A 25,211-nucleotide genomic window follows, 5' to 3' on the forward strand; every position below is an offset into this window, starting at 1 on the left:
GTTACTAAACATATAAAAAGTGTTCAAAGGGCCTTTCACTGTTCGTTCGGTATAATAAAACAATTGTGGCCCCTTCGCCCTCAGTGAAATAATCTTCTCGTGTTGACAATTTTAGATATTCCTTTTTTCAACGGGCCATGATTGTATAATGATAAACAAGACTTCTCGCAGTTACTATATATAGCATATGTCTTTGAATAATTCAGATAAATGTTGTATGTACATATGAATATCGTTTTTATACGTTTATTATCTGATCGATGCTATGTCTGTTTGTTAACTATTGTAATGTAGTTGTAATGTCTGTCTGGTTGCTGGTTTTTATAATGTCTGTCTGGTTGCTGGTTTTTATAATGTCTGTCTGTTAGATGATTCTGATTGTTATAATGTCTGTCTGTTAGCTGGTTATGATAATTTTTGTCTGTTAGCTGATTGCTAATATTTCTGTCTATAAGCTGATTGTTAGCATGTCTGTCTGTTAGCTGGTTATGATATTTGTTCTGTTAGCTGATTGCTATTATTTCTGTCTATTAGCTGATTGTTAGTATGTCTGTCTATTAGCTGGTTATGATAATTTGTGTCTGTTAGCTGATTGTAAGCCTGTCTCGTTGTTATTAAATGGTGTTTTTGCCTGTCTGTTAACTGATTAATAAAATATATCTGTTAACTAATTGTTATTTCTTTGATCTGTTAGCTGAGTGTTATATGTTTGATATGTTAGCTGATTGTTATAATGTATGTCTATTTAAGTTGGTTGTGTTATGTCTGTCTGTAAGCTTGTTGTTATCTTGTCTTTCTGTTATCTGATTGTTGTGTTCTTTTTCTGTTTAATCGTTGTTATTATTTATGTCTATTACCTAATTGAAAATGTCTCTGTTAGCTGGTTATTATAAAGTCTGTAGTCTGATTGTTGTTATGTCTGTATGTCAGCTGGTTTTTATTTTGTCTGTCTGCTAGGTGATTGTTAAAGTGTCTGTCTGTTAGTGGGATCTGCCCTTAAAAGGCTATTATTGTGTTAGCTTATTATTGTTTTGTCTGTCTGTTAACTGATTGTTATTATATATGGTAATTTACTCGAACCTGTATAAACACTTAAATACATAGGCAGCTCACAAGGGGTGTACTGTCTGTTATTGAGTTTACGGGTGTGTACCCAAAGTATGGCCCACAATATGCGAGATTATATTAACATAACCGTCACTTTAATGACATCCTATAATAAATTGCATTTACATTTGGAAACTTTATATTGATATGGGGTATGTTCTACATATCATATATAATTATCTTATTGAGAATTTAATGCGACTGTCATATAAGTGAGAGGTTTAGCTAGCTATACAACTAGGCATTATCCACCATTTTCTACATAAGAAAATGCCTGTACTAAGTCAGGAGTATGATCGTTGTTATCCATTAGTGTGATGTGTTTGAGCTTTTAATTTTGCTATTTGATTCCTTTTTGAATTTTCCTCGGAGTTCAGTATTTTTTCGATTGTTCTGTTTACATCATTACTATCCAATTAGTATATTAATTTAAATCAACTCATTAGAAAGTTCAACAACCATATGTAAGTATAAGGATGAAATATATCATGCACCAAACAATGTCAATTTATATATAAAAAATGAAGGGTACCTAGCTGTATATTTCTGAATTATGAATAAATGCATCATATATACCAGTTTTTGTGTCAGACGAGCCCTTCATCTACAAAAGACTCAACAGTGACGCTCATATCCAAAAATTAAAAAGGCCAAATAAAGTACGAAGTTGGACAAGTGCGTTAGTTGAGTGATGATAGTGATTTATATAAACAGTGGTCTTGTTTCAAATACTGTATTTTAGTATAGGTAATTTTATCTTAAATATTTATATAACTATAAGAACTAAATTTCAGTGAAACGTTTTTGAGTCAAAATGGTACATCTGATTATCAATTTTGCAGAAGGGAGTTGTAATGTAACGTTTTTCCTAATTCCTTATTCTTCAACACATAATTTCAGAAAGGTATGTTACAAATTATGTCAGTACCAACGCACTTTTTTCATCATACACGTAAACAATTCCTTATATGAATAGTGTTCAAATGGACATGTGAGTAAAGCAAGATAAATATGCTGCCACTTAACAAGTCAACATGTCATTGCCACGTGCAATCGTACGCAATCATTCTGGGGAAGGACTTATTTCTGCTTAATTTTCACCTGAGAATTATCAGTTAGACAATACTAATGTATTTGATGAGACAATTTACAGTGCGATAACTACAGTATAATATCGAATGATAAATTATCAGAAACAATAAAGTAGATATAATTGATCTTAAACGTTCACATATATGCAGTATGACTGGGTATCGAACTCTATGTAACTATTTGTTTTACACGATTTTCACATATAGGCTGTCTGGCTAGGTATCGAACTTTACGTGACTATTCGTCTTACTGGATTTGCAGGATCATTGCTCGGACATCCTGGGTTTGCAAGCAATCAGTTTGGTTAATATAGATATTGATATTTTAAGTACCTGTTCATGTATAAGATATTTTTCTGAACGCAAGCCTGTGATGGATTTTTTATTGTTTGAGTTAAATGACTGTCTGAGAATTTTTTTTAAGTGTGTTTACTTTCAAAGAAGGTGTTGAAATAATTTTCGATAAAAAAAAAGTTACTCGTAACAAGTTCTTTATATAATTGGTATTTTGAATATATTGAAGTGTGAAAGCAGACGATTGTCAGTTAGCAATCATTCGAGATTTTAGCAATAAACAAATATAGATTAAAATGTAATGACCAATTGAGATGATTTAAAACATAATAGTATTTTTGCATATAACAAAAACGCTTTCTTTTAATTATTTATATGTAAGTGTGATATTCGAAAAAAAGAATTTCAAAGTGGTTATAAAGTTTCAAATGAGATCGCTTAGTTATAATGACAATACAAACTCATTTCAATAATTATTATTCTGAAATGTCTGAACGACGACTACTAGCAATGTTTTAATAGTAGGAAACGACATTGGTGCTTCTTTCATAAGTTAAAGGACGGTAAATATGGTTGGTTTTTTTGTAAATTATTAAAAACTGTTGTAAGATAATTATCTTGTTGTTATTTACAATAGAAATAGATTCATGCAGAAATTCTATCACTTATTTCATAACTTGCGTTGATCAACAGTTTACGTAAAAGGATGTGTTAATCACTAAGTGTATGAGATGATAGGTTAGATAGAAAAAACATGTGATTGACAGTAACTGTAAGTATATTAGACTAATGTGTGTGAAATATATATACTTGATAATATGTTGAGGCTGAAACAACGCTTTCTCTAATTTCAGATTATTTCACAATCGGATCCTCCAACCACTTCTTTCATACTGGTAAGTCAAACATTTTTTTGTACTTATATTATAAGAAACTGAGAAGAACACACAAGTAAACACATTTTAGTTTCTTGTACCCGATTAATAAAATGCATTTAAGTATTTGTACTTGTTTAACAACCTTTGGTAGAATAATAGTGGTGTTTACATCAAATAAAATACGACTGACGAATACAGAAAGAAACAACTATTCCTATGGATTTTTCATAAATATTCTTTAACCGCACTTTTTAAATACAGAAAACAATAATTTTACATCTAGACACGATATATGCACCAATACTACTTTTACTACCCGACTTGTTACATTTGATTGCAAGTACTATGCCATCCGTTCAACCTACCGCGATTATCCTGTTGAGATTCTTTAACAAGCATTGTTATATGAAGATATATTAAGAACTATCAAAACTCCTTGCAACACATTCACTTAGTGTTTTTTTTAAAATGCACTACTTGATAGTGGCGAAAATTAAAATAACAAAAATACCACACTCTGAGGAAACATCAAAAGAAAGTCTATAAACATATTGCAAAGTCGAGAGCTCAAACAGACCAAACGAATGGATAACAATTATCATATTCCTAACTTGGTACAGTCAAATGATGGCTCAAATCATGTTTTAGTTGATTGCAGTATTTTTTTTAATTATAGATGGGTTCGCAAGTGAAAATGAAAACAGCACTTTATAAATTTCATACGTCCGAATTTCTGAATTAACCGTTATTGAAGATATATGGGTGCCAGTAAGTCTCACAGCAGGATATGTAGATGTCAAGGGTGTTTAACAACAGTTGAAGAGTTATACTATAGTAACATTCTAAAAAAATCAAAAGTCTTGAAAACAATTTTAATATAAAAGCGATTAGTTGGTTCGAAATTTCTATATTTAAATGTGTATGATTCAATTTGAGTTAAATGTTTGTGGGTTTTTTTCAGGCTATGTTTTGGTCTAAGTGTTTACTGTGTTTCATAATAGTAATATTCATATGCCTAGATGTAATTATGTCTTCTCCGCTGAGATCATATCAAGATGTTTTGGATCAGGAAGACAGAAAGGTAAATGAATATAACGATATAATAGTCTTAATACCTACGCCTGGTCTAAAACCATGCTAATATCATATGATTAGTTTGTTTCAAATATCATTTCTCTAGTTATACGTACTAGTATATATCAACTGATGTCGATGTATGTCGGTCATCTTTTGGTTATTTATTCTATTTTAATATCATCATCCAGCTTTTCTAAAAAATAAAAAGTAAAGAAATTCCATAAATGTTTCATTTTTATATATGTGTGTGATAACTCTATTTTTATATCTTATATCATTACGTATGTATATTATAATATATTGAACTAACATTTAATTATTTTTCGATAACATTTGTAGAGTTTAATGTCAGTTTATTTTGCGTCATAAAATAACTGATGTACTTTACCATGGTACAGTACATATATAAACTCATCATAGATAGCAGGACTAAATTTTGTATATACACCAGACGCGCGTTTCGTCTACAAAAGATTCACAAGTGACGCTCGAATCCAAATAGTTAAAAGGGCAAAATAAAGTACGAAGTTGAAGAGCAGTACGGACCAAAATTCCTAAAAGTTTTGCCAAATACACCTAAGGTAATCTATGCCTTAGGTAGAAAAACCTTAGAATTTCTTCGTATAGTACATCATCGGTAGTTCCTCGCAATGCGTTGATTTTGTTATAATACAATGTTTGCTCTTGTTGATTAATATTTAAAAGGTTAGATGTAATAATCGCTTAGGAATGTACATATAGTGAATATTTTTCGATGATGTTTTTAGTTAATAAATATATTATTTTTATCTCACCATTTATACCTCACACTTGAACCTTCAGTTGTTTAAATCTAAATAATTGTCTCTGATTATTCAAAGAAATCGACATAGTTGAAACGCGAACTGCGAAAGAGAATCTCGAAATGAACGCAAAACGAAATATTTACAAAACCTCTTTTCTCAACACGGAAGCATAACAGGAGACTTTACTTGTACCAGTAAATATATTATACCAAAACTTAATGTGTGTATCTGTCATATGTACAATAATTGGCTGACTGCAGAATTAATTCAAACTTTTGAATAAATTAAAAGATAGATCAGTTAATGTGTGAAATATAATGTAGAACAATACCTTTTAGAAAAATTATTGTAAGAAGGTGGAAGTTTTCTCAAACTATCCCTCTCTCTATATGTAAACGCATAAAAAGAGTACAAAACCGTACACTTTTTATGCATTTATATAATTAATTTATTGTGTACATGTATCGTTACGAGTAACGACCAAGCGCCCACGTGGGAAAAATTGTTGACTATTGTTATGTATATATTATTTAAACTAAAGTTAAATTGGTTCCTCTATCTATGTTTACTATTCATACTAATAGTTAATCTCAGTAAAATGGGTTCGAATCCCGGCGAGGGAAGAACAAAAAAATGCGAAAGCAAATTTACAGATCTAACATTGTTGGGTTGACGTTTAGACGAGTTGTATATACATAATATACACAGCCAGGTATCACCATCACTGCAAGTGATCCGATGGATAAATCTGTTGTACAGATGTCACTGGCTCAGACGTACTTATAAATATAATTATTTTCTGTGACTGTATCTTACATTAATTTGTAGGATCCATTACTATAGATAATTTAGGTGATCTGTAAATATAACATCTCCATGCCTTATATATCATGTACTGTAGTACGACGCTAGATTAAAACTGACGTGGAAAGGTAACACCCGGCAAATGTCAAAGCATGCGAATTTACACAATTGTAGAATAAAAGGTCTTAGATTTTGAAAAGCACAAAGTTTTGCATCTTTCAAATTGCCAGTAACTGTATTAAATGAAGATATAGTTCTTAAAATTTACGAATTCTATCAAATATATAAATAAAATATATACATATAATTTGAAAAAAAACATATCTAGGTAACTGCTTTCACCTTTTTGATATTTTTTTGTGATTTTGAAAAAGAAAGAAAAATTCCAAGTCAGGAATATGATAATTCGTTAAATGTGTTTGGGCTTTTGATTTATTGTCTGATTAGGAACTTTCTGTTTTTAATTCTTTTCGGAGTATGGTATTTCAAAGTCAGACACTCAAAAAACAGTTTTGAACACTGTCTAACCTATGATAGAACCATCATCCCGTCAATACAACAAATCATCTTTTCAGTTTAATTTCCGGTATTAGCTAGCAAAGTACAATGTATGCAATTGTAGCATACATTTTTTTATGAAAACCACCTTCAATCTGAAACTGAAACTAAACTTCTTTGAAAATCAAAGTCAATGAACAAAGTCCTCAATATCACTCAATATATATTATTAAAATAAACGCTGCCGTTCCAATAATGAGCTATCTTAACATGTAAGGTTGAAAATTATGTTCTAATTGAAGCGTTTCGTATATATAAAAAAACCAATGTAAATAGCACAAGACATATGTTTTTAAAAAATTTGAACGCCCGATGCTAATCGCAAGACACGATTTCAAACGGAAAAAAAGTGATGGTCTTCCTTTCTGCACCAGTATCATGTATTGATAAATATGAACCAGCTCTTGAAAAGAGAATGAATCCCTTTCAAAAATACATCTAACGGTTTATTTCGATATAACAAGTCACAAATAAGAACTCTATTTCGGAGGAAACTATTTAAGATTTAATCCAATCACATCGACATGACAAAATAAGGACCTATGAGTTTCTGTTTTGTTTTTTGGTGGGTTGTTTTGTGTTTTTTTTTTTGTCAAAGTTGTGTGTGACCATGAAGCTGTTTGAATGAACAATAATGTCATCAATATAGATTGATATATTTTGGATGTTTATATGTTACTATCCATGTTTAGTAAGCATGTTTTATATAGAGTACAATATTAACGCATTTATACAAACAAATTTCAAATAGCATCCATATCATGTCAGATTTTGGTTTAATTCGAATGTGATATAATACAACTTTGTTTTAATGGTTTTAAATTTCCCAGGATAATGATCATTCTCATTAATCGAGTTTAGTGATTTTTATACAGTCTTTGCTAGAGATAATTTATCATGAGAAACGGATTATTGTGATATAATTGAGGTATTTCTGTCCATCATGAGAAACGGATTATTGTGATATAATTGAGGTATTTCTGTCCATCATGAGAAACGGATTATTGTGATATTATTGAGGTATATCTGTCCATCTGAATTGATATCTTCGAGTGACTTGGTGTATCTAACAAATCTTACAAAAAGACAAATAGATTGCTGTTTTAGCGAGAATTAGACGAGAACTTCCGACAATGATATCTTAATGTATGGTAACTCAGAGTCGGAAAATTGGTCATTTATATATAGTGTTGTCAGTAATGGTCATGTAACTTGTGTTTGTACGTTAAAGGGGCTTGAAATGGCGAGATAATCTGCGTAACCCTAATTGTAGGGTTTCAAATATTTTTACTATACTAGAATCTACGGCACATCTATAAATGCAGCTAAATACTGGTAAATTTGAAAAATAAAATCATACGCGATTTAGGCAGTTATAGCTTGAAACGTAGTTTTATGGTTATCTCATTAGTATTTCATTATTCAAACTATGACGTTTTATAGAGCACCAAATGTATAGTTTACAAAGAATGTTGTTGTCCATTCGTTTGATGTGCTTGATTAAGGACTTCCCGTTTTGATTTTTCCTCTGAATTCAGTATTTTTGTGATTTTACTTTGTATTGTTTATATTCACTCCACATATTAGCTTATTAGTATTTCATTAATCAAACTATGAAAGGCACCAAGTTTTATCGATCACCAATTATATATATATTCACCCTACATACATCAAGTTTTAGAATAGTTTTATATACATACAAGAAATTTTAGGTATTCCAAAACGGAAGATTATATAGACATAACAAGAAGTATACTTAACAACAAAATTATTTTATTTATCTGTATATTATATGACGATTTTTTTATTTATTTTTTTGGATTTGATGTTTTTCTAAAATTGTTTAATATTTCATAGCAGCTTTATACTTTGACTTCATCTCTTTTTTTATTGATGTATTTATTTATTTACATTGTATCACAGATCAAATTTATTCTATCATTGGGTGTTTATTTGTGTCACTTTGGTTTTGTTACTGAGTTAAGTACTTCCAATAGATATTTTATAGTGTTTCCTTCTAATGTTTTTTATATAAATTAAACCGTTGTTTTACCCGTTTGAATGATTTAACACTCGTAATTTTGGGGCCCTTTATTGCTTGCTGTAATGTGTGAGTCAAGGCTCTGTGTTGAAGGCCGTACCTTGACCTATAATAGTTTACTTTTTTTAAATTGTAACTTGAATGGAGAGTTGTTTCATTGGCACTCATACCACATCATCCTATATCTATATATAACTTGTTAATGCCTTATAATAGACAATTGTCATTCAAATTGCATCCTATATAAACCCGAGCCCTCAATTTCTATGAAACATACTTGCTTGTCTGTAAAATATTAATTATGACCTCCACTTTTAACTGTAATAAAACCTAGTCAATACATTCAAAGAAATCACCCCTCCAAAATGTGGTATCATCGTGAACCTAAATCCATACACTGAGAACAAAGCCTTAAGTGGATTATGTCAAGGATTATTCGGTTATTGCTAAAACATGAAATAAATTTTATACTTTTAACGAAAAGGTAAAAACTATAAGGTCTTTGTTACAAATAGGAATTAAACAAATAATATGATAAAAAAAAACATATTTGCTACATATTTTTGCCAACACAGAAACTATAGTGCAGTGACAGAAGAGGAAAAAGTCGATTATTAAAGGAGTTTAATTTCACTTCATGGTACACGGCTAAAAGTTTGCACAGTCATAAAAAAATGATTTTACTTGAATTTAAGATTGGTCGTCAAAAAGTCGTATAGTGCAGTTTTTTTTATTTCAGCTTTTAGTCAGCAAAGTTGACATCAAATGCAGATCATAAGTGGCATGCAGTTTGGCTTTTTATTCAAAAGCTGCCATCGCATATCTTTCTTTTTAGTTTTATTTAAACGTGAATCATAATGTTCTATGCATAAAGCAAAAATTGTAATCCTCAAAGCCTTTTGATGACAAATTATGAAGGGAAATACTACTGTTAACGGGGAAATTTTGTGTTTTACCCGATTCCAACATCATACAACAAAGCGCTGATGAATGGATTATATCGTATCTACTATAATGTAATAAAACTACAATTTTTCTTTTCATGTACAAATGTTTTATGAGGTCATATTGTTTAAAACGATATTTTTTTTAATTTAAAAAATCTCTTCTCATTAATCATTTACTTAAAAATATTCCGGATAGTTGTGTCCCGTCCATGATTGGGCTGGGACATAGTTTTCCTGTAATATTTGGACTTGATATTACTTGTTTTTGTTGATGTTTTATTGTTTCGTTGAATTATTTTGGTGTCCGTAATTCTTTTTTAAGGTTGTGTTATTTTGATTTTATTTATGTAAAAGGCGAAATAAGTTTTTCAATGATTTATTAAAGAAATAGGGATCCGACCAAATCCCAAAAAAGATAACAAGACTAGAAATTCCGTTGAAACTTTGCGTTATCATTTCAAAGAAGCAAACATTCATTTTAATGCCTTAAATAGTGTTAATCTATTAAATGCAGAAGTAGAATAATTGATTTATTTTTACAAACGTACAGTAAATTGATTTATTTTGACACAGTTGATTGGCGTAATGATAAAATATACACAAGAGCGCATATAATTGTGACTTTGATTCATAGATCTATCACCGGGTTCATTCTATTCGCATGAAAATTGTTTGTAATAAAAATGGATACGAATCATGTATAAGTCTACATGACATAATGATATCTACATTTCTCACTGCAATTTGAAATGCAGAACCTTTCAAAGACCTAAAGTAAACCTTTTTGCTAAATTCCATGATTTCAAAATTCAGATATATCGAAGACTACCTTTCTCTTTTATATATGGTTTGGATTTCAAATATTTTGGCCACGAGCATCACTGAAGAGACATGTATTGTCGAAATGCGCATCTGGTGCAACAAAATTGGTACCGTTGATTTTATTACTACCACTGGGTCGATGCCTCTGCTGGTGGACTATTAGTCCCCGAGGGTATCACCAGCCCAGTAGCCAGTACTTCGGTACTGGCATGAAAATACGGATTTTTTGTGTTATTAAAATTTGCTGTTACAAAATATTAGAAATTATTAGAAATTAAGGAATGTATCTCCCTCATGCAAAGCTCTGATTCCTTTCACGAATTTGGCTATACTTTTTGGACCTTTTGGATTATAGCTCCTCATCTTTTATATATGGTTTGGATTTCAAATATTTTGGCCACGAGCATCACTGAAGAGACATGTATTGTCGAAATGCGCATCTGGTGCAACAAAATTGGTACCGTTGATTTTATTTCTCTTTTTACCTACATTTTAGTCAGTCAGTACTTACTTTTTCCAGTTAGCTTGTGATAAAGGATACTACAGAAATTAGAATGTTCGCTTCATATCTTGGCCTTTTTATTTGTTATTGAGACGGATTGACGACTACAAACAAAAATCTATGACAAACTTTGGAGGACGATTTTAACTTTCCAAATGTCAATTCCCCAGCTAGGTCTCAATGCACTACACTCCTCTGCGTCATCGTATAATGTGCACATATCTCAAATAACACCCTATGCTGGTGCTTGTCAGTGAGTCAATACAGTCTTCTTGGACAGGGGTGTACCCCTGACTACTTAAAACAGGCCGCAGAATTTTAAGGGATAATTATTCAAACATATTAGTCGACGATAATATCAAAACGGCATGGTAAAATTAGGAGAACGACGTAAACGACAAACAAAATTCTGCAAAACTCTACAAAGACCACCAAAGATTAACACGAAAAATACTGAAAACAAGATTATCTCGTGTGCCCCCGGAAAGTTTAGAAGATTCTGTTTCAATTGTAACACCTGAGTGTCGAACGTTGAAATTTAATTTTGGTGTCATGTATACTTAATAATAAAGAACTTTTGATTCGCATGACACGGGTAACATCTTGTTGACACAACCAAAAAGAACTATTTTTTTTGTTTTTCCTGGAACTCCCCTAGCTTTGTTTTAAAGATACCCATCGGTAACTTACGTACTGTTGCCTGTGTTTCTTTGAAACATACAGACAAAATGGCAGCCGGCTCAAGTCAAGAAACCAATGTCACGGCTATCAAAGGTTGTGCTGTGTGTACTTTTGTTTGTCTGTGGTTTGTTTTTCATTTTTTGGCCACGACGTTGTAAGCTTATTTCGACTTATGACTTTTAATGTCCCTTTGGTATCTTTTGTCTCTCTTTCATATGCTTGCATCTATTGTAAAGAAAACTACAACCAAAACGAGGAATTTCATTCTTTAAAACAGAACATTTAAGTAAAGGCTGTTTAATGCTTATTTGTCATATAGCCACTATGAACCTTTACTGGGAGTCAAACTGTTGTATTCTAAATTACAAGATCATTCAAAGAAGATAGTTTTTTTACCATCAGCAGTGTGATATAAATGCTATCCCTAGTTCAGATATCAAATCACTTATACAGACCAGAATGTAGGGCATAACGACCACGACAATCGGAAACATTGCACAAACTACAGTCATGTGATCATGGCTAGTGTATACTGTCGATGCGGATCACAGATGGGTTTTTTTTCTTGGCTTTTGTTTAGAGATATTTTGAGTTTCAAGCAGCAGGACAAGACGTTCCTTTCAATACATGGTTCTTTTGACATTTTTCCTAGAGGTGCAATGATGTTTCAGTTGTTTAATGTCCCCAATAAAATAGATTGACATGGCCAAAGTGCATTTAGCAATGACGATGAGGTCCAATGGTGATGGATAAAAGCTCGATATATGTGGTACACAAACATTTGACCACCACTCTATTGCAAGTCACAACACGTCAAATGTTCGAAGTTTAACATTGATATTCGCAATATCATTATATGAATCGTGGCTTAAGAAATTTGTCGTGTTCTTTAAACACTACGGACCAATACTGGCATTCGAGATTTGCTAAAACTTCCACTTGCGAGCATACGTATTCCAGCCAATGGTCAGAAATTCGTAATAACGTCCCCACATTACAAAAGTCATTTGAGGTCTGAATTACTGATTAAAGTTAGGTATATTAAGTGCAATGTCAATATATCCCGCATACAAAAAATATGATCTCGCGTCACTTAGTTTGGGATTGAATGACCGAAACGTTCTTCATTTTCAAACGAATAAAAGGCTATTCTTTCATAAAATATACCTTTTAAAAGTTGTAAGTTTATCTTAAAATGATTTATTTTCCTATTGGTACAAATTTATTTCATAGAAATCGTCATGACATTGTCAAAACTCAGCTATAAGTATGTTTTGAAATAATTTGTGTTGTCTGTTTTGCATGAACCGAGTTCAACGTATATGGCAAAAACTTAAGTTTTCACTTTCATTGATGTATACTAGATGGTTATATGAATAAATTCATATTTTTTCATGATTTTCTATAAATTTTGTTAAGTTTTGACAGACGTTGTTCTTATTATTTGAAAAAAATACATCATGTAAAACTGAAAACTACCCCCCTTTTTGTACAGTCGGATACGCGTGTTCGGAAATATCATAAAATGATGGATTTCCACTTTTTGGATGAAAAATTGAATAAGGAAGAAAATAGATTTAAGTTTTCAATCATTCTACTGTAAAAAGGGTATTCAAATTGGAGTTAGATATTCAATTTTGTTTTTCCTTGAAAACGACATATGACCTTTGATCAAGATTTCTGAAAAACTGCACCATATTTTCATTTGACGACCAGAAGAATCTCAAAGTACACATATTTTCGAATCCAATGATATATGATATAGCCGTGTACCATTTTTGACGATTAAAATTTTATAAATCCGACTTTGGTCACCGGCCTACTATACTAAACACTCTTATCCTCTATGGCAAATCATAAATGTTCACAAGCAATATTTTTTACATATATTTTTAATGTGACTGTCATACCTGTGATAGGTTTAGCTAGGTATAAAACCAGGTTCCATCCCCTATTTCTACATAATAAAATGTCTGTTCCGAATCAGGAATATGACAGTTGTTATCCATTCGTTTGATGTGTTTGAGATTTTGATTTTGTTATTTGATAAGAGACTTTTTGTTATGAATTTTTCTTGGAGTTCAGTATTTTTGTGATTTTACTTTCTAATCGCAAATCACATTATATAAACTGTTTGATAAGGGAATGCTATATTTTCAATTCAACTGAAGGCCCTCGTATACTTCAACAACACTTACTACAGGGTAAATCCTGTACAATCATATGTTACTATTGTAGTTCATTTCTCTATTATTTACCAAAATTATGGAAGTATTCTCATTAATTACGTAATATTTTTTGTGATTGCACAGTGCTAACAGAACACTTTTTTCAAATTTAGTAACTGCGAATACATAAAGTCAATAGCAGTATACCTCTGTTTATATTCATAAATAGATTAAGTAAAAACTAATTCGGAATAAAAACTAAAACCGACGGAAACATGTCAGCTATAAGAGGAAAACAACGAAACAACAGAAACAATGAACTACATCAAAAACAAACACCAATGAACATAGAAACGGACTATTTGATAACAAACATTAAGATATGATAATAACATTTTAAAGGTATGTGTTAGTGTGCGAACAACCTAAGTACCTATAACCAAAATCAGCATCCACAAAGAAGCATGCATTGTATTAAACAAAACGATCTTTTGAACTGCATTGTCTTCAACATACGAGTGTGAATATCCCTTTAAAATTTCCCTTCTCTCTATTACAACAACTAGATCAATGTAAATGCCTTTGAATTATTTCGAACATTCCACCAAAAAATTTAAAAAAGTATATAAATTGATTACCACAGAGCATCTATCCTTTCATTTAAAAAAAAAGGATGGCGATTACACTAATTATTGCTTAAGAGTGCACTACTGGTAACTCTTCTGTCTTGGAACTTTCTTCTGTCATTTTGCCTAATTCTTAGTTTTGTCGCTGTCAAGTAGAAAATACACAAGAGACAATTTCATTTAATTATCTTTTATTTAATACTATTAAATAACTTGGTGTTAGATATACAAGGCGTACAATTTATCTTCAGAAAACCTAATTTTACATTTCGTTTTTTTTAATTGATGGATAAGTGATGCCTTGCCTCAACCTTATCCATGTTCTATGTTTAGAGTATAAAAGTTGATAAATCTGTTCGGCTTTCAAATCGTCCGGCAAATATCGTGAAATGGAATTTTGATAATGATATTGTTAAAGAATAATGATAAAAAAAAACACAAATGAAAAAATAAACTGCCAGATAAGTTAAACATACAAAACTAATTCTTGATATCATATAACACGTAAATGTTTAATTTCATTAAAAAAAAAACTTGCCATATGAATTTCAAAGATATAGGGTGATAAATAATACATTACACCAAGAAACAATGTAGCATATCTTAATTATATTAATATCAATTTCCGTTAAATTATTGGAACAAAAAGATGATTTATAAAAATAAATGATACGCATATTCCATAAAAGTGGTGTATACCAGTCATACCAATAATTTGGGAGATTTTGCAATTTCAAAACGTGTTTTCCAATGATTTATTTAATAGATATAAACACTTTGTATAAAATTGAACGAATCGGTTGAGGCAATCTAACCATTCACCATAGACTTGGGGAAAGACTGCAGATGATGAGATTATTACAGGGATTCCTATTTTTTTCTTTTGACAAATTGGTTATTCTATTGACTTCTTATAGGTCAAATTAAAAAGTTATGATTTGCATTGAAATAAAATGCGAGATTCATACAGAGCAGAAGACCTTATCAGCAAAGAAAAAAATCTTTCCTTACATTCTTTATTTCTCGAAAATCATTGATATAAAGTAAAGAACAAGGAATTGGAAATATGAATTATTATATAAGTAAAACGTGAATCATCAGAACCCATTTCTCTTTATATTTAATAGTATTCGATTATAAAGATTACTTGTAATCACCTGCTAAATCTACCAGCAATTTATCAACGGTATCGATATTGTTATATACTTTCATATATTGATGATGGGTGCATAATGAACTTAATGTCAGACGATTAGCCGGAACAGTCATCTCTAGTTTATGTGCAACCTTGTCTCTGATATGTGTTACAGCTATTGATTCATTTAAAACAATGTTAGTGATGTTCAGTTCAGGATTGCCGATGAATATTTCTAGTGTTTCAGTTCAGAAATCGACGTTATATATTTTCCATGACCAAAGTTTAATGTTAAATGTCATATTAGATAGGTACAGATACTAATATCTTTTTTTATACCTCAATTAGCAAATTGAAATTTCGTTTTATGAATAAATAAAGGCAACAGTAGTATACCGAGGTCCAAAACTCATAAATCCATGGACAAAAAACTAAATCGGGGTATCAAACTAAAACCGAGGGAAACGAATTAAATATAATGACACCGATGACAAAAATTTGGTGACACGTGACTGTGCTCTTTAATCCAAAATATTCAGGGTTGAATTAGCATTTTTGTTCTTGATTTTACTAACCGAACATATTTGACTGTTATTGCTTTCTATGACTACGTTATTTAAAAACAAATATGTTATTTTTGCAGATGGTTGCCTTGGCTCATATTATGCGGTTAGCAATGGCTTTACCAGACAATGGAATGTTTTTGGATAAACGGAATGCTGGTACTGTAGATACGTTATATAATCTTCCAGATTTGTTTTCTGCAGGTCGATGAGGTAATATTTCCTTCTAAAATATATTGAATTGTTAGTAAGGACCCTGATTGTACATTTATATTTGAGGCATAAGAAAAAAAATTATGTTGATGACAACAAAATGGTATGGCAAATAGGGAAAGCATATTATGTGTCCGCAAGCAAAATATAACCATTGCCTTGTATTAGTACATAGTTTGATAATGATAGTTTTTCATGAAAATTGTTTTCAAATTAAATCAAAAGTTATAATATCATTTTAAGCTAGATGCTGTCTCGCGCATGACTGTGTTTTTGGGATATTCGTGTGGTCATTGTATTGCCTTTCTGATGAACGATTTCTTTTGGTATAGTTTTGGATGGAGAAAAGGACATTTCGATATTCCTTTGGGTGTGGTATTGTCTCTTTGATTTTGTTTTTTATGTCTTTAACAGATAATATGAAATTCGTTTCTGATTTGAAGACAAAATAAATATTTCTATTGCCTCTGGGAATGATATATCCTTTTGTATATTGCTGTGCGTGTAATGATAAAGAGCTCTCATTACCTTCAAATGCACATGGTATTGTTTCTATGATAAATTTACTCTTTCAGATGTCTTTTCGACAATGTAATTGTCTTCCTGATTTTCTTTCATGGAATTGCTTCTCTGTTTCGCGATCTGTTGAGTTTGGTTTTGATTTTGATATCTCCTCTGTGGTTAAAGGGCACCTTGAGTTTTCCATTGGTCAAATTATCGCCTTATAGTTTTTATCTCTTATCATTTTCTTTTTGGTCATTATTATTGCTTCTCTGATTATCGGGTTCTTAAAATGTTCTTTTGTTCAGTAATTGGCTCTCTAATAAAAGAACTCTTCAGAGTTTTCATATGATCATAGTATTACAATTCTGGTGTATAAATAATCAATTAGAAATAATATAAAATATTTGATACTTTTGGCAGGCAAAATCCTCATATTTTAATAAACGTTATCACGTGGCTTATAGAACTGACATTCTATTGTAATGTTCATGGTCAGTTTTGATCAGCAGGATTTATGTTATTGTTTTCTTTCATTATGGACGTAATAACATAAAATCATTTTGGGTTCTCTTGCAGCCATCTATGCTTTCCACCGCTTCATATGTGATCTTAAAACGGACTATCATTTGTCATTGTACAATCACAATACAATATCTTACCCAATTCTTCTTTGAAAATAATTTATATTAGGATCTTAGTTTTATAATACTGTAACGCGCTGTAAGCAATAGCTATTGGAAATGGTATTTACAATAGATAGTATAGTTAACATGATGTGTGTATGATCAATGGATTGTAAGCTTAAACTTGAATTAACGTTAATCCGATCTTAATCAGCAGGTTATTGCTTGTCTCGGAACATTCAACCTTTTCATCAGAACGGATAACAGTGCAGACAATTGAAAATTTACCGAGACAAATGCGAATTTTATGTCGCACGTGTTTATGTTTTGACAAATTATCTGTTATTTTATTTTGAAAGGCAAATTACTTTTGAAATATTGAACATCTATCTAAAGAATAGTGAGAAGTCATTACAGAATATTGTTTTGAATGACAAGGATACTAGTTTTCTATTATACTTTTCCGGTTTTATTTCATATTTCGTCTATTAAGGAAGTGCTATTACAGTTCACTCACGTTTTTTGTACTTCAAATTATCAAATAAATAGAATACTGATTATTGGTTTGTTCATTGATAACGTTGTTGACGTACTGAGAGAGGGACATATTATGTCGTATTAACTACGTCTATTGACAGGAAACATGCTTGAATAGTGTTATGAACATATATCGTAACAAACGTACAGCATTAAACCTTCACAACAAAACAACCATTAATTTGTATTCAAAAGACAACAAATCGATGGCTAAATGAAAAAGAAAAAAAACAATAGTGTCCCTTTTTATATTGTTGTTTCTGGTTTTTTCCCCAAAAGTCCGTGTATAATACATGAGTATCACAATATCGGAAATTAAACAAATATTCTTGTGTAGATCAATGGCCATTGTTTTCCCTGTTTTTGTTTTGGTTTAGATATTTTACTTTCTTAATTATTTCGAATTATTTTCCACATTTTTAAGAAATTTAGCTCAGTTTTCTCTATTGATATGTGTTTACTGAACACGGATTCTAACATAACAGAGGTTAATAACTATACATAACAACCCGAATAGTTGTTATTGTTTATTTGAATTGAAACATTTTATATGATTTATGTATTAAACGTGAGTTTCGATAAAGTTTTAGAATAAACAGTACCATACAAAGGAGTATATGTCATATTTTTTTTTTATTTGCAGATTATGATGATGGCAGTTGAATAAAGAGCAAAGATTCATTGTTTTCTCTTTTTATAAGATGTTTACTACGAATGTTGGCTTTAGTTGCAGCTAATTTAATTGTCATATGTTTTAACAACAAAACTTCGGTTATCAAAACTAATTACGCAATAATCTCAAAAGACATAAACCTGTTTGTTATCAATGTAATAGCTTGTGTAGAAATATGGTAATATGATTTTGATTTCGATAGAATCCCGATCAAAAGTTACAATTTATTATGGAAATGCCATTATTTAAACAAAATATATTTGTCAATACATTCTTCACAACGGGCTATATACAAATTCCTTTTTGAAGACCAATGTATGATTTCTTTCATGAGTATAGATGTGGCATGACTGTTAATAAGATAAACATTTACCGAAGACCAAAAACCTAAATTGTAAACAATCCATTCCGACCTCAAGAAAAAATATACAAAACAGACAGCTATTTTGACTATATAAACATCAAACAATAGATAATAGAACAAATCAGAACCAAGACAACAATTAGCTGACTTGACTACTGGTTTTTTTATTTGATACGAACATAGTATGACATAGTTAGGTTTCACTGACCTTAACTTCCTTTTCCATGAATATGTCAACCGTTGTTATCCATTCGTTTAATGTGTTTGGGATTTTTTTTTCCATTTGATTACGGACTTTCATTTTTTTGTTTTCATCAGAGATCGGTATTTTGATTATTTCGCTCTATTTTCAACCTTGGCCAGTGTTGTGAAAAAAAAAACGTGACAAAAGCTAACTGTTTAACTTAATTAAAATAAAGACTTTTTTTCTGAAGATTGATACTAATGTAAAAAGTAAAATCTCAAAAATACTCAACTCCGAGCAAAATTCAAAACGAAGCTCAAACGCACCTATAAAATGGACAACAACTGACATTTTCCTGACTTGGTACAGGCATTTCAGAAATGTAGATAATGGTTGGTCACACCTGGTTTTATAGCTAGCGAGCCTTCTGACTTGTATGCCAGTTGCATAAAATATCATTATTAATATTGACAACACTGTAAGAACAAAACAAACAGACATATTTTGTTAAAATATCAAAAATAGGGACACAGCAGTCAACATTGTGTTATTATCTTAATCTCTTTAAAAACAAACATATATGTAAATAAATATAGAAAGATGTGGTGCGAGTGCCAATGAGACAACTCTCCATCCAAATACCAATTTAAAAAAAGTAAACCATGATAGGTCAATGTACGGCCTTCAATACGGAGCCTTGGCTCACATCGAACAACAAGCTATAAAGGGCCCCAAAATTACTAGTGTAAAACCATTTGAACGGGAAAACCAGCGGTCTAATCTATAAAAAAAAAAAAAACGAGAAACGAGAAACACGTATAAATTACATAAACAAATGACAACTACTGTATATCAGATTCCTGCCTTAGGACAGGCGCAAACATTTGCAGCGGGATTAAACGTTTTTAAACAAACATTTACCATGACACAATCACGGGATGCTTAAGTATAGAACTACGCCATATGTTTAATACAACGAAACACAAAAAGTCCAATAGACAAAGCATATTAGCAAAAAAAAGAAAGAAAACAATACAAAAATGATAATTAAAAAATAACACAATGACGGGATGACTAAGTGCAGAGCCACGTCAATATTAAACAAGGAATCATAAAAAAGGCATATAGATGAAACATATTAGCAAAAATGAAAGACAAGGAAACACAAATTTTCATAAAACAATTATACAATGACGAGATGTGTAAGTATAGAGCCACGTCAAATGGATACAACCAAAAACCGAAAAAAAACACCAGTAAAAGTAATATTTATAAAGACAATTAAAAGAATAATATAACAAGTTATTAAGATAATAAACGTTGCAAAGTGAATGTGTGATACGATTTTAAAATCCACTTTCTTAAAGTATTTTATCATGAAGATCGTGGTTTGATTAATAAAGTTTCTTTGTTGTATACATTTATCATTATGATGTCATACTTTATTAGAGAAGCACGTTCCTCTAAGCAAACAACATATGCCTTGACTTCCACTTCTTTCGATCAGAGACAATGTCGTAGGGACCCATTGCGTATTTTTCAATATACATTTGTTAACTCTTAATAAGACTATTATTTTAAAAAAGTTCTCGTGGCCTTCAAATGTCACCAAACATCATACGGTGTAGTTTACGTCACATCCAACTTAGAAACATAATGCCAGCTAGGTCTAAACCTCAAACATGAAAATAAAACGCCCATATTAATATAATATGAACGTGTGAGCCTGAAGCCAATTTTGATAAATTAAGATAAAATATTCTTGTTACAAACCCATCTGGCAGACAACGCATCGGTTTTTATATTTTTTCTTTTTTCAAATTTCTTAAATATTTTTGGCCTCATCAAAATAGTATGAGCAAGTAGATGCAAAACAGAGAAATCGACCTTATGCCAATAAATATCTATAAATCTATTAACCTATTTATAATAAACAAAAATAAACAAAAAATAAACAAAAAATAACAAAAAATAAGTGATTATTGAAAAATGGATTGATACAAATATTGTATAAAAAAAGACGAAAGTTCATCTTTTAAAGTATATATTTGAATATTCAAAAATCAATCAAAGCCCTATACATGTATATGTACACGTGTATTTGCATAAGGTCGATTTATTCCCGACGCAGCTCAAATGTTTCAATACATCTAAACAGTATTATGTGCAACTTAAGTATGATATACTTGGATTTCAGTTGCATGCAAATTATTCACTGATTGATTATTAGTTAACAAAGTATGATTAGTATATTAAATTGTTGTATTATCTATGTACAATTTTGTCTAACAAAGCAAGTTAAGACGAATCCCATTCTATAACAGTTTGTCCAAAATATAAGGAACGTAGAGAGAAATACGTTAAAACCTATTTTCGGTGTAGACTGGGTGTTTTAAGAACCTTTGAATATCAATAGGTGAATTTATTTAGGAAAATGTGTTTTTCAGCATTTAAATAGTTATCAAAGATACCAGGATTACAATTTAGTACGCTAGACGCGCGTTTCGTCTACATAAGACTCATCAGTGACACTCATATCAAAATATCTATAAAGCCAAACATGTATAAAGTTGAAGAGCATTGAGGATTAAAATTGCAAAAAAATGTGCCAAATACGGCAAAATATTTCGTTCTTATGTTGTACTGTTATACCACTGTCCCCTGTTAGGGGGAGGGTTGGGATGCCGCTAACATGTTTAACCCCGCCATATTATTTATGTATGTGTCTGTCCCAAGTCAGGAGCCTGTAATTCAGTGGTTGTCGTTTGTTTATGTGTTACATATTTGTTTTTCGTTCATTTTTTTTACATAAATAAGGCCGTTAGTTTTCTCGTTTGAATTGTTTTACATTGTTTTATCGGGGCCTTTTATAGCTGACTATGCGGTATGGGCTTTGCTCATTGTTGAATGCCGTACGGTTACCTATAGTTGTTAATGTTTGTGTCATTTTGGTCTTTTGTGGGTAGTTGTCTCATTGGCAATCATACCACATCTTCTTTTCTATATAAGGTAATATATGCCCGGAATAAGAAAATCTAAATCAGAGACAATGTTATCGCATGATCATTATCCGTTTGTTTTCGTGATTACTTTGAAATGTTATGTTCATACTGATAAAATGCAGAGTGAAAGATGATGCAGCATTTGAAATATTTGATTGCATATTTGCACCAACTACTTTTCTACGATATAAGTTTGTTAACGTAAAGTATTACCATTGATTGAAATAGTTTTTAAGAATACGATTAGAAAATCAAAACCGTAAACATTTTCACAATTATATTTAAGGTTGTCTGTATTTACAAATTATTATGAAATTGGTATAATGCTTTATTTATTCGTTAAAGCTTCAAAAACAAAGGTAGTAGATATGAAAATAAATTTCTGATTTGCGTCTGTAATTGTAAAGATTTAAGTTATGTAAACAGTACTTTTAAGATTTCTATACATTCTTCAAACTTATCATAAATGTTTTGATGTACAAATATAGATATGGTTTGGCTTTATATATACTTTGTTGTGATTTAACTTGCTTGAATTAATAAGTTTACACTGTTACTTGTTATCAATGATGTCCCTTTCGTTCATACTGCAGTATTAGCAGCCCAGTAGTCAGCACTTCTGTGTTGACATGAGTTATCATTGATATGGTAATAATTATATATCATTTGTTTACAAACTTTGATTTTTTGAAATACTAAGGCTTTTCTACCTCAGGTGTAGATAAGCTGTATTTAGCAAAACTTTTAGGAATTTTTAGTCCTCAATGCTCTTCAATTTCGTACTTAATTTGGCCGTTTAGTCTTTTGGGTTTGCAGCATCACTAGTGGGTTTTTTGTAGACGTTCATACTGCATTTTGCTATTAATGATGTTCCTTCCTTTCATACTACATCTTGTTATGGCACCCTAAACGGAGTTTGGGTGACATATTGTTATTCTTCGTTTCTTTTTTTCTTATTTTTAATATTATTTTTCTTCCACTTTTTTGTCCAGGCAATTTCTCGGAACTGTATGGACCAATGCTAATGGAACTTAACAATAATGTTAACCACCATGTGCAGATTTGCAAATAAGGGTTGGCATCACCAAGATGGCTGCCGTTACCATGGAAACTGGTAAAATGCGAAAAATTTCAAAATTTTCAAAATGCTCCAATCTTTCTAAAACTTTACAGAAATGTTAATAGGCATGTGTAAATCTGGTCTTTGACTTTGGAATTTTCAAAATGGCTGCTGTTATCCTGGCAATAGGGGAAGGGTGCCATCCGTTATTGCTAGCAATTACAAATCTAGTTATTAATTATGTTTCTTCCATTCATACTGCATCTTGCTATTAATGACTGTGGATTTTACAATAGGGTACAGAAAACCTTCAGAGATGTTTTTATAAAAAAGATATTTGTTCTAAAATTCAAATCATATTTTGTATTGATTTTCGTTATCATGAAAAATTTACTAAATGTGCAGAATCTCAATATTGGCGACTCCTTCTGTGCTAGTCAGTCGTTCTTATTAAATCCGGCTGCCAAAGTTATTACTGATAATATAAACCGATATAAAAATATGTGGTATGGTGGCCAATGAGACAACTCTCTACTAGGGACCAAATGACACAATTATTAACAACTAAAGGTTACCGGACGGCCGTGAACAATGAACAAAGCCCATACCGCATTTGTCAGCTAAAAAATGCCTCGAAATGACACATGTAAAACAATTCAAGCGAGAAAACTAACGATCTAATTTATGTACAAAAAATGAATGAAAAACAAACATGTAACACATCAGCAAACGACAACTACTGAATTACAGAATCCTAACTTGGAACAGACACATACATACAGAATATTGCGGGTTAAACATGTAAGCTAATTTCCAACCCTCCCCTAACCTAGGACAGTTGTGTGACAGTACAATATAACAACGAAATCTAAAATCAGTTGAAAAATACTTAACTCATCAGATGGATACAAATATGAATACATCTAACGAAAAGACAGAGTGGATAATAACACTTGGCAGAGAAATGTGTTATGACGGGCTCGAAATATCGTGATCCTTAAGCCATCAATTGGAAAATACAGATGGTTTCAGTCGAGTTTTATGCCAGGCAATTGGTTAAACCCGAAAAAGAAAACGTAGATATTCTTTCCGAAATTATTATGGCTGTTTATTGAGTTAAGCCATTCCAATTGATATTTTATTGCCCGTTAAGGAATAACCGTTTCACAAATGATATCGGATAAGTTCCTTACTTCGTAACTACAATCCCCTTCCCTTTCATGAACGTGACCTACCGAATTAGACTATTTACCGGATTTGTTATCACATAAGCAACACGACGGGTGCCACATGTGGAGCTGGATCTGCTTACCCTTCTGGAGCACCTGAGATCACCCCTAATTTGTGTGTGGTTCGTATTGCTCATTATTAAGTTTTTCTATGTTGTGTCATGTGTACTATTGTTTGTCTGTTTGTCTTTTTTTTTATTTTTAGACATGGCGTTGTCAGTTTATTCTCGACTTTTGAGTTTGGCTGTCGCTCTGGTATCTTTCGTCCCTCTTTTATAGTGTGTCTTTCGATGTTGTGATGTTACTTGTTTCAGATAAGAGCTAAGGTTGGTACCATTAAAACGTTTAATCCCGCTACAATTGTTTCCACCTGTCCTAAGTCAGGAATCTGATATTCAGTAGTTGTAGTTTGTTTATGTGGTTCATAAGTTTTTCTCGGTTTCCAGTTTTTTGTTTAGATTAGACCGTTGTTTTTCCCGTTTGAATAGTATTAATAGTAATTTTTGATGTGCTTTTTAGCTTGCTGTTTAGTGGGATCCAAGGATCCGTATGTTACCCTATAAGGATTTACTTTTATTTTATAAATTGTAACTTGGATTGAGAGTTGTCTCATTGGCACTCATATATTCCCATATCTATGTTATGTGTTTAATACAAATAAAAATTATTGTATTCCTCAATTCGGTCTGTTAATAACCATACTGCAAAAATATTTAAAGACCAAAATAGTCCACGCCTGTCCT

The 25,211-nt window shown here is 31.2% G+C and overlaps 1 long non-coding RNA gene across 1 annotated transcript; it reads left to right on the forward strand.

Annotated features, from left to right (window-relative positions):
* Window positions 1-3,260: 3,260 nt before the first annotated feature.
* On the forward strand, window positions 3,261-18,768 carry LOC134704873 (uncharacterized). The gene is made up of 4 exons (XR_010105424.1): window positions 3,261-3,388; window positions 4,332-4,451; window positions 16,160-16,292; window positions 18,600-18,768. It is a non-coding gene; the product is annotated as an uncharacterized LOC134704873 (long non-coding RNA).
* The last annotated feature ends 6,443 nt before the right edge of the window (window positions 18,769-25,211 follow it).

This window comes from Mytilus trossulus, chromosome 2 (assembly GCF_036588685.1).
Source record: "Mytilus trossulus isolate FHL-02 chromosome 2, PNRI_Mtr1.1.1.hap1, whole genome shotgun sequence".
Classification (NCBI taxonomy): domain Eukaryota; kingdom Metazoa; phylum Mollusca; class Bivalvia; order Mytilida; family Mytilidae; genus Mytilus; species Mytilus trossulus.